Here is a 12,640-nt window from a genome sequence, read left to right as displayed (position 1 = left end):
TGTGGTGTACACAAAGGTGTAGCAGGTGAAGATAGTGATAACTGGCAAATTTTCTGTTGCTGGCTTTCACATAATCCTGTAGATGATCTTGGTTTCATAAACTGTTTGCTGGGGATAGATGAAGTTTCATTTACTGGAACAGAGATTAGTAACTTGCATAGTCTCCATATGTGTGCATTGGAAAATGTTGCTTCGTAGATAAACATCTTTCCAGCTTTAGTTCAGCACTCAACATATGGGAAGGTATTTTGGGAGCCAGATTACTGGGTCTGCATTCTACCACATTTAAATGCATGTTTGTATGCAACCTTTCTCAGGGAAACACTATTCTCTTAGATGACTAGTGGTTTGCTACTTGCCCAGGTTAATTCTTGAAGGTATGTCAGTTGGCTGCACTTAACCAATCTCAGGAAGAGGGAGTAGGGTTTCTCTGTGAATGACTCCAGGTTTTTCAGTCCAGTCAACATTCATCCTACGAACACACACACACTTCTATTGATATAATATACTGGTGCAATGTGGCCTAAGACACTAATTTGCTGTTAAAAGAAAAAAAAAAAAAAAAAGTCATTCTGAATATGTGAGCAGCCACGTAGCTGCAACATGATTGAGCACTTGCTCATTATAGCCAAGATATTTGACTATGGCTGAATGAATATATATATATATATACACACATACATACATACATACATACACAGTTGTTCCCCCCCCCCCCCCGGTATCCGCTGATTCAGTTAACCAAGGGGAAAAAACAAAAAACTTAATACGTACTACTCGCATGTCCAATATGATGCTTCCCTTTATTTTTTACAATGTCGCGTATGGTTTGGTCACCAACATTATAATGGTTCTTTAGATATTTAACAGAATAATTTCAAATATTTGTTTAATTTGAAAGCACAACTCTTGTGTTGTGCTTTCATTTTCACAATTTCTAAATAAAAAAAAATTCTGACACCGCTGACATAAATAACAAAACAAAATTTGTCCTTTTGCGGTGCGATGGAACACAACAATCGGCACGATGCATTAAATCAAACTAAACATTTGGTCTCTTTCTTTTTTTTTTTTTTTTTTTTTTTTTTTTGAGCAGTAGGTGTGAAGACAGTGGGGGTTGCAAGATAATAGGTACATTAATCCCCCAGTGATGACTTACAACACCAGTTCTTGTCGCTTATTTACAACATGCAAAATATCTGTTTATACCTATTCTAGTTATTACTTGAATTTTATGATTTCTGGTTGTTTTTTTTTTTTAATTTGGAGTCTTGAAGTGTCCTGGTTAAACCAATCCTGGTAAATCGAGAGTCTGCTGTACTTTATTATTACCGTATTTAATGTTGGTAATGTCTTACTGTGTGTTTAATTTATCAATTAAACTTTATTATATGTATGTATGTACAAGAAAATCATGTTATATATGGGGTCAGCAGGTGTTTGCTTATATCTGTGGTTTCTGCAAATTGCAGCTGCTAGAGACTAGGCACTTGTGAGGTGATCTGATTGAGGTGTATAAGGCCTTGAATGGGTTGAGCACACTGGATTCTTCCACTTGTTCAGATTACAAACCTAAGGGGACATAAATTCAAATTGAGGAAAGACAGATGTAGAATAGCTGTGAGATTTGTCTTTAGCTAGCAGGTGGTTAATTGCTGGAACAAACTTCCAAGTGTCATTGTGGAAGTTGATAGGTTAAATAAATTTAAGGAGGAACTGGACAAACATTTAGAGGGAACTGTTTTATAATTTTTTTTTTTTTTTTTTTTTTGGCTGATGCTGCATAAGCTCATACACTTGCTTTCTTGCATCAGTGCCACTACTACTACTTTCTTAAGTATGTTGCAACAATAGGGAATAGAACTTTCTGTTTTCAATACCAGTTTTAAAAGTAACAAAACATTGAGTAAATAACAATCAGTGAATTAATAGCTTTTATAAAGTTTCATTCATTTATTTATTTACATATTCATCCTTCTGGTTAAATTTGTTGCCAGAATTTCTGAAAATGCTGATATTTTGTAAATCTTAAGAGAATGTAAGTAATTATATAAGTAAGAAAGATTGAAAAGTAATAAGTATAAAAAGACAAAAATATAAATAATAAGTAAGAGATTATATAGGGCTCGGCAAAAACAAACTATTTTAAAAGTGGTGCCATTTTGTTGCAGTTTGTGTCCTGGAGTAGATTACACCAAAGTATTCAGTAAAAAATGGAGTGGAAGTTAAATGTACATCATGCATTTGCTGTCAAAACTTTTTAAATCATGTGACTCCATTGTGAATACTCAGTGTAAATTTAAATACCACTTCGCATACATCAGAAGAAATGTATTCCAAGTTGAATATCATAACATATTACAAATTTAGAACAACAGTGTGTTAACAGATGTGAAACCTCCAGGTTGGATGCATACAGCATGTAATCCAGAAAATGTTGAAAGAATCAGAGTAACGTTAGGTATTAATCAACCTAACAGATGTTTGAGGACTGTGTTGAAACAGCGTATATTGTATATCGCATATCAGTTTAAAGTTCCATCCATATAAAATACAAATGGTTCAACAATTACTTGTACATGATTTGGATACATCTTTGAATTCCTGCAATCTCTTTTTACGGAAGGTGAATGATGATCCAGACTTAATCATTCATTTAATCATCAGTGAAAAGACTTATTTACATTTAAATGGGTATTTAAATAAACAACAAAATTTTAGATATTGAGCAGCCAAAAATCTGTATCACCATGAACACCACTTCACAGCCAAAAATTTGTCATTTGGTGTGGAATGCCTGCTTTCAGCATCATCAATCCATACATTTTTTGAAAATGCTAATGGTTCACTGTCAATTTAGCATATGATGTAAGAAAGCAAGCTCATGCAGCATCAGCAAAAAAAAAAAAAAAAAAAAATCCCTTTTCACCTATCCATTCACTCCAAAAGTTTGTCCAGTTCTTCCTTGAATTTATTTAAGCTATCAACTTCCATGACAGATGGAAGATTGTTCCAGCAATCAACCACGTGCTGGCTAAAGGCATTTCTGCACATCTGTTCTGCAACTGTCTTTCCTCGATTTGATATGCTCCCCCCCAAGTGCATACTCAGAGGAAGAATCACATCAGCATTGACCTTGCTCAAACCATTCAAAGCCTTATACACCTCAGTGAGAACACCCCACAGGTGCCTAGTCCCCACACGCTGCAAATTTGCAGAACTTAGCCCTTCTTGGTAAGAGCACCTCTTTGTTCTTCTCACCAATCTCATTGTCCTTTTCTGTACTTGTTCCAGCAGATCTACATCCTTCCTAAAATGAGGCCTCCAGACCTGTGTGCAGTACTCAAGGTGTGGCCTGACCATTGCCTTATACAAAGGGATAATCATCTTATACCTTCTAGCAAAATTTACAGGACCCCATGAGCTGTTGTGGCAGCCTGTCTGATGCACTGCTCTGAAAACTCCATATCTGACTGCACAATTTCCTCCAGGTCTTTTTCATTCTCCTCTACCTTGAGTGTTGTGCTACACAGTTGGCACATTACTCTGGAGTTATTGCTACCCATATATGCAGTACTTTGCATTTGTCAATGTTAAACTTCAGTTGTCACTTCTCAGCCCATCTACTCAACTCTTCTAGATCCTATTGCAACAGCATACTGTCATTAAAAACCCTGCCAACCTTTTTATTATCTGAAAACTTGGACATTAAGCCTGATATCTCTTCATCAATATCATTGATAAAAATACAGAAAACAGCAATGGGTCCAACACCAAACCCCAAAGAGCAGTGTTCACTGATTACCACTCTCTTTCTTCTACCACTCAACCATCCCTTTACCCATGGCAGAAACTCCCCCTTAATACCATACTTCTCCAATTTGTACAGCAGTCTTTTATGCGCAAGTATCAAAAGTTTTCTTGAAATCCAAGTATATGATATCAAAATCATTTTTTTGCATTGTTTCTTTCTGACCATATCATAGTATCCAATCAAATTGGTCAGACAAGATTTCCCCTTAACAAATCCATGCTGTGTCTTGAACTATCAGTGCAACCTAGTCTAGATGATTCTGCTTTGCTTCTTTAACTAGTGACACCATTATTTTACCCAGAGCAGAAGTTAAACTAACAGATCTGTAATTACTCGTGTTACCCTTCGATTTCCCTTTGTAAATTAAGGATACATTTGCACATGTCCAGTCTGTGGGGGATCTCCCCTGAATCCAAGGATGCTGTCATAATTATCGCTAAGGGTTTGTTTTATTTCCTTTACTGCCTCCCTTAATATAACTGCATAGATCCCATCCACCCCAATGGATGGGATCTATCCAGTTTCTTATGTTTAACTTCAACAATTTCTCCTCCACTTTCCTCTCAGTTATTACAAAATCATTTAGCTCCCTGTTAGAGGTTGATAAACTCCAGCCCTATACATAAACATCTTGCGAGAATTTGTAAGAGAGGATCTTCACCAAAAAGGAGGCAACTTATGAAATGTGTAGTTTCAAGAGGGTGGTGCTGTAGCACATACCACAAAACTTTCCATGGACATTTTAAAGCAAATGTTTCCAATTTACATTGTCTTATTTTGTTAACATAAATTGACCATCAAGGTCACCAGACTTATCTGTTTTTAATTTCTCTTTTGGGGTTTCTTAAAATCCACAGACACTTAAGAAATTGAAACAAAGCACTTGTGATGAAATTGAAGGAATACTACCAGAAGCATTACACAGAGCAATGGATAATATGAGAATATGAATAGAGGACTGTTTGCAATGGTGGTGGCCATTTATGGAACAGCATTTTCAGATACTGAGGAATATAACATATATGTCTTTTCCAATTTGCAAATGATTTATTCAGAGAAAGGAAATGATGCCACAAAACCTTAGGTGCTATTATCTCTAAAATTAACCTTCAAAGAAGTGTTAAATAACATATACACACATGGTATTACATTTCACACATGTTCAGTTTTTGCTTAAAACAGTTGAATATATATATTTTTTTGTGAGTGTTAAAGAATTGAAAAAGAAATAACCAGTTAATGCTTTTGAAAAAGAAGATTCATGGTTACTTATACTGAAATATTAGTAAACATTAACAGATCACATGCATAATTATAAAGTGAATTATGGCATTATAAGATTCTCCTTCATTTTCTTTGAGTTGTTTCCATATTTTTGAGATTTCTGCCATCTTTTCCCTAAAAGGTATATCTTTTAATTCCCTCAGCATGATTCGAGAAAATAAACTATATCCAGAATTGGGCGGGCATTCACAATAATATATCAACTATTGCCAACTTTTCTGGATTCTTAAAAACAGTATCCAATAATCCACAAAAATTAACATCAGATCTCAGGCCTGATAACAGATTCAAAACAGAATCAGTGTTGCTAGTGTTAGTTGATATATTGTGGTGAATTCATTTACAAGAGAAGATATTAAAATTCTAAAGCAAATTAATTTTTTCAGTATATTACAGTAGTACATGGAAAAACTGTGTGTATTTTTCAGAAAACTAGTTGTGATTAGTGTCGAAACAAACTAAAATGAGATTTTAATTTAGCAGATAGTTGTGCGGAGTAAGTTTCTTCATGGAATTTAAAATTTATAAAAATGAAAACTTTGTACATACTTGCTTTTAAATATTAATTTGTACTTATTTTGACTTGATTTTCCAATGTTAGAGTGATTAATATTGTCAAAAATGAAATCAGAATACAACAAAAACTTCTCTTTACTTTTTTTATTTAATGCAGTAATATCTTCTGCATCGATTTATGCATCACTTGTTTTAGTTTTATCATCTTCTGGATCTGAATTTCAGAGAATTTTGGCTTTTATAAGTGCAAACCAGGATTCTGAAAATCAGAGATCAGTATGACCTGTGATTTTCAAATACTGTATATTTTTTCATTCTGCCATCTGTTAAAAACTTTCTACTATTAGAAACATAAATAAGAGATGGTAGAATGTGCTAGATGATTTGAAGACAATTTGTACGTAGATGGGCGGATTATAATAAAAATGGTGTTCAAAACATAAATATATGTATGTACATAGTCCTCAAAATACAGAGTTTCTAAAGTAAGGTGGAATATAGTCGTTATATTCAGTCTTTTCATATATCATGTATAGAAAAATCTAAAAATACCCATTTTTGTTCAATCCTCATAGCAGCTCAACATGCAAGACTATATTGAGACTGTCCTGAAGGTAATGCTGTACTGTTCCCATTCATTAGTGAGTTTACCAATATCCGCTTGAATCATTGTAAAGAGGGGTGTGCCTTGCTGAAGAAAAACCTTTCTATTTACATATGATGCAGAAAGGTCTTTTTCTCTGATAAATATACCATATGTCACAATTGACATTTCTAAATTTTGCGGCGCCTCTGTAGCCAGGTGGGCAGGAGCAGCAGTGCGTAGCACACGCTTCTTGATTAGACCAGGGTTCGAGCCCGTGACCACCAAATACAGAGGATGCGGAAAGGTCAGGGAATGACCACCGCATATCCCCTGAGCAATATGGCCTTAGTTGCTAATGCTCCTAAAAACAAACAAACAAACAACACCCCAAATTTTGTGTTCAGGACAAGAGAAAACCCACATTTTATCATATAGTTGAAACACAACCTACCACATGTGATATGGGCAGGTATATAACTCTCTAGGAGACATCTGGAAGCTCCGGCAGTCCCATCTCTTCGGTCATGGTATGGTTGATGTCTTTTGAGGTTAAGATGGACATCATGGCAAGATCCAGTGTTTCTTACTTTTTGAGCATATACCTGTAAAACAGTATTTGCAGGCCATCTGCTAGATAATTCACCAGAACAAACCTATTGGCTCTAGGAGGCATCCAGATCAGCTAGTGCAGTAGTTTTCAACCGGGGGTGCCGCAACAACATTCCAGGGGTGCCACGTAATTTGGGTTTAAGTTACTTAAACTTATTATTTTATTAATTGATATGTTTATTTCATTATAAAACGGTGTACAGTATCTTTTTAATTTTCTGGTGATCTATAATTGATGTTTACTAGTACCTCTATATAAAAAATAAAATTATTATATACTGTATATATATATATAATTTGTACTTTGAAATGTAATTTTTATAATTATATTATTGTAATAACTATCATATAACATATATTTTTTAATATTTTATACACACACACACACACACACACACACAGAGAGAGAGAGAGAGAGAGAGAGAGAGAGAGAGAGAGAGAGAGAGAGAGAGAGAGAGAGAGAGAGAGAGAGAGAGAATCTGATCTAACAGGCAGAAAATTGAGTAGTTGAGTAGGGGTGCCACAAAATAAAATAAATTACTTTGGGGTGCCGTTATTAAAAAAAGATTGAAAATCACTGAGCCAGTGTATAATCTCATTTCCTATACTTTGACAGATAGTGACTGAAGGGAGTCAGGGTAGTGTAGTGTGTATGCCAAGGACATTGTCAATGCCATTTTATATCAAGGAGCTGGGGTATATTCTTGCTGAGTGTATGCCATATCCAAAAATTTCAATACTTCATTACGACATAACCTCCCAACTTTTCTCACCATTGAATGCATCATGAATAGTCAAATTGATTGAACAAACTTATCCACTAAAAGATCTAAACCTCCCAAACATTTCCTTGTTCATTTGACATATATATGTGGTCTCAATGATGTCTATTTCTAATTACAGCCTGCCGACTCCACTTAACTTTTTCTGTCAGAATCCGAATTATTGGTTGATTCAACCATTGCTCTTCTCAGTTATTCTAATATTTGCTGTATGATTCCTTTCGTTTCAAAGGTGGTACTTGTTCATATGTCTGTTCTGATATTCCCTGTCAGGGACTTAGACAGGGGATTCCAAAAAAATTTGGAATCCCCTCTTTTCAAGCTTCTCTGGCTTAAAATATCTTTACCCCATTCTGTAAAATTCATCTCTATCATTCCCCCAACTTTACTAATCACTTGGAACTCTTTGACTCCCTTTCTTTGAAACTGGACTTTCTCTAGTCCAACTTTCCTAACAGTAGAGGTAATTTTCCAAGGCAATTTAATGTTCACTTCAGCTGGATTCTGTTTTATAGTTGTACAGAACCAGCTGGTCGAGATGCTAAGGCTTTTGCAATTGCTAATGACCTCACACAGATTGTTCATTTACCTACCAGAATACCAGACAAATCCTAACCACACAACCAACAATCTTGATCTTTTTCTCATGAAAAACCCTTCCAAATATACAGTTAATGTGGGTAGGCCTCTAGGCACCTCAGATCATAACTTGGTGGTCTCTTCTCCAACAGTCTTTCTCTTGTGGCCATTCTCAGCTTCATGTTATTTGGCATTGCAAAATGGGATGATCTGGGAGATTTCTATTCTTTTCCTTGGTTGGATTACTGTTTTAAATTTTCTGAGGTTAATGTTTGATCATATCGTCTGTTATCTGCTCAAGATAAGAATGTTGCATATCTCAACTGGCTTGCATCCAAATCTCAAGGTACATTTTCTGACTACACTAAAGCTTACTACAATTGTAAAGTAGTTATTAATCAGTCCAAACTAGATTTTGAACAGCCAAGAGCAGAAAACTTGCTTTGTGCAAATGGTAGTTGAGCCTTATGGTTTCTTGCCAAAGTTGTTGGTTGCAAATTTTTCCCATCTCTATGCACACCCATGTTAAAGCCTGATGGTTCTATTGCCATTCAGCTTCTTCTTTTTTTTTTTTTTCTAACTCTTGTATTTTTGAGGATCTTGGTGGTTGTTGTTATTTGGTTTTTTAGGAGCATTAGCAACTAAGGCCACCTTGCTCCAGGGATATACGGTGGTCACGGGCTCAAACCCCAGTCTAATCAAGAAACGTGTGCTACGCACTGCTGCTCCTGCCCACCTGGCTATGGAGGTGCCAAGGACCTTGGTAAATCACCTCCTACCATTCCCAGTACACTGCATTCAATACCTCTTCTGCTCTCAAAATTCTCCATCGTGTAAAAAAGACACTAGGAGAATATTGAGCAATCTTGATGCCAAGATATTTCTTTACTTATTCTTAAAGCCTGTGCTTCTGAGTTCTCTCTCCTGTTCTGTCACTTTTTTACACTTGCTTATTCCACTGGTGTTTTCCTTCTGCTTGGAAATTTGCTCATATCCAGCAAGTTCCTAAAAAGGGTAACAAATCCCTCCCATCCAATTATCATCCCATTGGGCTTCTACTCTTTCTGAAGTAATGGAGAAATCCATTAACTACCAAATGCCAAACTGTCTAGAAACCTTCCATCTGATCAAGGTGGAAGGTTTCTAGACAATTTAACCCAAGCACGGTACTAAGTACTATAGGTTCTAATACCTCTCGTGTTTGGGGTTCTCATAAAAAAAAAAAAAAGGATTGCCATTATGGATTCTGTCAGTGGCGATCCACTGGTGATATACTGGCTTATGTTATCCATCTATGTGCAAATTCAGTGGAAAAGTTTAAAACTCAAGCAGGTGCTTGACATTTCAAAGGCTTTTGATTGTGTTTGACATAAAGGTCTTCTAAATAAGCTTCCATCTTATGGACTTAATTTTTTTTTTTTTTTTTTGTAATTGGGTGTCCAGCTTTCTCTCTGACCACTCACTGCAGGTGATGGTAAATGGTTCTCTGTCTTCTAACTTCTTCAGTAATGCTGGTGTTCCCCAAGATTCAGTTCTTTCTTTCTTCTACCCTTTTCCTTTTGTATATTAATGACCTTGTTCCATTGACTGGAAATCCTATCCATAGTTTTGTTGATGATACCACATTGCATTTTGCCTTCCAGTTTAAGAAACTGTGCCCTGCACAAACAGCTTCAACTTCTTGAATATCCACCACTAGTTCCTTCATTGCTGAGCCCCAGGTAATTCTCCATCGTGGCAAAGCCAATTTAGTTAATTTCAGTATGAAAACTCAGTCCAGTCTTATATCTCACGAAAAGGAGTCTGTTGCTCCTATGCTTATCTTTGATGGCACTCAGATTTCTACATGTGATCACATATCTTTATTAGGGATTACTGACTTCTAATGTTTCTTGACATAAAGCATATCACAAATATTACTTCCTCTGCATCTAAAAAATTGTGTTTTCTCTTTTGCTCTCAACGTTCCTTTTCTTGTCAACAGCAACTTCTACTGTACAAATATCTAATCTGCCCTACCTTGGAATATTGCTCCCACATCTGGGGTTATGCTATCATAACCTCTCTCAGGCTCCGAAATTCAATTCAAAAGAGGGCAGCTAGGTTAATTAATGACCCACCTCATACGAAGTCCATCCAGTCTCTGCTTTGTAGGTGCTCTGTTTCATTGTAGTTTAAAATAAGTGATATTACTGAGTAGCAAATTTGCATCAAATTTTGTTTCAGTTTAGGGAAAACTGTAACAGGAACCCAAAAAATGTTAACAGCAGCTTTTGGGGAAGATGCTATTTGTTCAAAAATTTCAGTGGTTCACAAAGTTTAAAGAGTGCCACTTGTCTATCAATTATGAGTCTTGATCTGGCTGCCCTTCACCTTCAGAAACCAATGATTTGATTGCTTGTGTTCATAATCTGACCAGGAGTGATCGATGTTTAACTATCCACAAAATTGCTAGTGAAATTGTTATTTCTTGTGGAACATTTCATTCAATTTTAATACAAGATTTAGGAACATTACACATTTCAGATGATCACAGGGAATAGCATTTTCTCTCATATCAAAACCTTGAACAAAACAAACTTTGTTTTTTACATCTTTGCTGGTGATGAATTATGAATGTGTAGATATGACCTGGAAACAAAGGCCCAGTCCTCTCATTGGGAGACTGTCTTTGCCAAGGCCTAAAAAAAAGCAAGTAAACTTTATTTGGATGTGAGGTCATGTTTATCTTATTTTATGAATATTGAGGCTTTGTTCATTATGAATTTGCCCTGCATGGTCAAACACTGGATCTTGAATACTAAAAAACACGTCTATGGCAATTGCACAATGCAGTTTGGAGAAAATGCTGTAAAAGTAGGCTTTGGGAAGTTGGCACTTGCATTGACAGAGCTTCTGTTCACTTGGCACTTTCTATTCAAGAATTTCTTTGGAATTCCTACATTGCTGCATTCTCCCATCGGCCATGCTTACTATATTTAGCTCCCTGTGATTTGAATAGGTCACAGGCCTGCAATGGCTGAGGAAATCATCAGAACACAAACTGTTCTAATGTACAAATTAATAGCAGTTCCAAAAGAAGCTTATAAGTACTTCCAGAAATTGCAGAAGTATTGAATTCAGTGTCAAGGAAGCTACCCGAAAGGAAATCCATCCAAATAGTTGACAAACTTTATCATTTTTCAAATATTAGTACAGTCTCTGAACTTTTTGATTGCACCTTTTTATATTATGGCACTCTGCATGCAGTTATTTTGGTGCATTGCTACATTTATACATAGTGGGTTTTTATACACCTTGCTGTTTTGTGTTCATATTGTAATCAGGCAGAGATGGGATTTATAATATGATCTTATCTTAGCTCTATGGGCTTGGCCCTTTTTGTAACCTCTCTGCTACATATGGTATTATGTAAATTTTCTAAATGGTATTATTTTTATATTATTTTATTTATTTGGTGTTATTAAATAATGTTATGATGTTATTTAGATTTTCTAAATAACATCAAATGATTGGCTTTTAGGTTAGGTTATGTTAGCCATATGGGCCATGCTTTTGCAATTCTTTACAATTTATACATGTCAATTTATTTACATTTCCTTATTGCTTGAGAGCAATGAGATTAGCTTGCTTTTACTGGTATATACCCTTCCATAATTTATTTTATATTATTGCTGCTAGCTGCAATAGTTTGCCATTTCATAAAAATGTCAGTTGGTTTCATTAATTTATATTAGTTTTAGTTCTATTGATTGCCTCTTTCTTGTGACATCTTTGCAGTTTTAGTAAAATTGTAAAGAATTTGATTACTTTCCTTGTATTGTAGTGCATTATATAATAATTTTATGGTTTGCAAAATTTTATATTATTATACTCTGTAAGTAGTCATGAGTCATACAACTCATGATTTTACAGCTTAGGTCACATAAATTAGAAGAGCTAATTTATGAGATTTGATTTAGTTATGACTTCAGTTCATAAATAGTGTGCTGTGTCATTGACAATAAATCACTACTTTGTTCTTATAATATTTATATTTGATTTAAGATGGTACACTGCTTACAATCACTGAATTTATAACATTTTGCTGCTTGATATTATCCATGCCATCTTATGGGGAAGCCAGTTGTGTGCTCCCAATTAGTCAAAGTGTAATTGTTATTAACATGGTCCCTTTTTAACATGTTTTGATTGTCTGATTCTTATTTTATGCATGCAATCAATTAAAGTATTTGAGGAAAAGTAACTTGCTATCCTTTTTTTTTTATCTTTCTTCACCTTATTTAGCATTTGCTATCTTCAGCATTTTCCCACAGTTCTGTTTAATCCATAGATGGCTCTTATAATTGTATATATTTGATTAATTTGTTAGCTGTTTGTTGGAATATCTGGGTTTTTTTTTTGGTTTTTTTTTATCAGTAAACTGTTAAATTATATAATAAAAGTATAAACAGTGGCTAACAGTGTAGC

The 12,640-nt window shown here is 35.1% G+C and overlaps 1 protein-coding gene across 1 annotated transcript in view; it reads left to right on the top strand.

The window, feature by feature from the left end:
* The window catches only part of Naprt (nicotinate phosphoribosyltransferase), a 144,533-nt gene that overhangs the window by 63,960 nt on the left and 67,933 nt on the right, over positions 1–12,640 (top strand). The window lies entirely within an intron of this gene.

This window comes from Mastigoproctus giganteus, chromosome 14, assembly GCF_048544385.1.
Source record: "Mastigoproctus giganteus isolate SK-2022 chromosome 14, ASM4854438v1, whole genome shotgun sequence".
In the NCBI taxonomy this organism is placed as follows: Eukaryota; Metazoa; Arthropoda; class Arachnida; order Uropygi; family Thelyphonidae; genus Mastigoproctus; species Mastigoproctus giganteus.
Note: the sequence above shows the minus strand (reverse complement) of the source record. Positions and strands in the feature narration are given on the sequence as shown.